Source organism: Belonocnema kinseyi, chromosome 3 (genome assembly GCF_010883055.1).
Source record: "Belonocnema kinseyi isolate 2016_QV_RU_SX_M_011 chromosome 3, B_treatae_v1, whole genome shotgun sequence".
In the NCBI taxonomy this organism is placed as follows: Eukaryota; Metazoa; Arthropoda; class Insecta; order Hymenoptera; family Cynipidae; genus Belonocnema; species Belonocnema kinseyi.
In genome coordinates this window covers 44,029,865-44,031,639 of record NC_046659.1, presented here as the reverse complement: position 1 = coordinate 44,031,639, position 1,775 = coordinate 44,029,865, and positions in this window count along the sequence as shown.

Genomic DNA, 1,775 nt, shown 5'->3' with positions numbered 1-1,775 from the left:
AATTATAAAAAAAAATAAAAATAAAATAAAAAAATAAGATATCTAAGATACCTTTAAACTTCCGCGGAAAATCTAGTGGAAATTTGTTCGAACGACCAGGCATGAATTTTGATGCAGACGGTCACGAATTAGTTTGTACATCCCGGATTTATTGGTTTGAATGCCATATAGTAGGTTTTGACTAACCTAACATTTGGGTATTACATCACGCCAAGTACTATTTTTATTCCAAGACTATTTAGTCGCTCGTAAATGAGAGGAAATAAAAAATTAGGTAATTATTATTATAACTTACCTGCTTATTAACATCTGTTTCACTCATATAACGACCGGCAAAATAATCTTGACAGGTGACTTACAGTTTGTAGACGACACTTCACGTTGCACTGGATGAGAAAAAACAGTGTCTAAATGATGCTTTTCCCCTAGATTCTCCGAATGAACCTGTGTGGCTCAAATTTGTTGCAACTCTATTGAACACCGATTTCGGTGTACATTGGAGGATCGGCTATTTTCTGTGTGATTGGTGTTTTAACTAATACAAAGTACATGATAAAGATTCAACCAAAAATGGAATAGTTCAATTTACAGATAAAAACTGTGATAAAAAATTGAATTGAACAAGAATAAAAACGAATTTTCAACAAAATTGTTAAATTTTCAAGGGAAAAGGTGAATTTTTTACTAAGAAGATTAATGTTCTATAAAAGAAACGATTTTCCACTTAACCAATATATACGAATAATTTTTAATCAATCCTATAATAGTTACATTTTCAGATAAAGATAAATAATTTTTAACAGAAAAATTAAATTTAAACAAAGTTGTTGAATTTTTTAAGCGAAAAATATGAGTTTTCAATCAAAGATTTAAACTTTGAACCAAATAGTTAAATTTGCGACCATAATTTCAAAACCTTGTTAAAAAAAACGAATTTTTTTACAAAGTAGTTCAACTCTTAATGAAGTAATCGACTTTTAAACCCAGGAAGATGTACAGTTGATATTTCAACAAAACAATTGAATTTTTGATCGAAAATGATACATTTTTAACCAAAAAGATTATAGTTTCTACCAAACAAGATTAATTTCAAACAAAATACATGAATTTTCAACGAAATTATTTAAATTTAAAGTCAAAAAGAGTATTATCTACGAAAACCCTGAATTTTTAACCCAATTTTAAGACAAATAGTTGAATTTCCAACTATAATTATTAATCATTAATGAGAAAAAATTAATTTTTTTACTATGTAGGTCAACTTTGAGTGAATAATCGAATTTTCCACCCATAAATTATGATTTTAATTTTTAACAATATAGTTGCATTAACAACACAACGACTTTGTAACCAAAAAATATTCACAGTTGATAGTTTAACCGAGAAATGTAATTTTTAATTAAAAAGTATAAGTTTTCCATAAAACAATTTAATTTCTAGAAAGAAAGACGAATTTTTAACAAAATACATGATTTTTTAACCAAAGATGGTATAGATTAATTGTCAGTTTCAAAAATGTATTTTCAACGAAAGAGATGAACCTTCAAATAAAAAAATAAAAGTTTTAACAAAGTAGTTGAACTTTTGATAGGTAAAAGGACTTTTTTACAAAGCAGTTACATTTTCAACAAAATAATTAATTTTGTAATCAAATAATTGAGTTTTTATCCAAACGAGATGCATTCCAAAATCGCCAATTTCTTTCATTTCTTTTAAATGCGGATCAAGATATAAATAAAACTTTTATAATGTAACATAATTATAATATTATCATT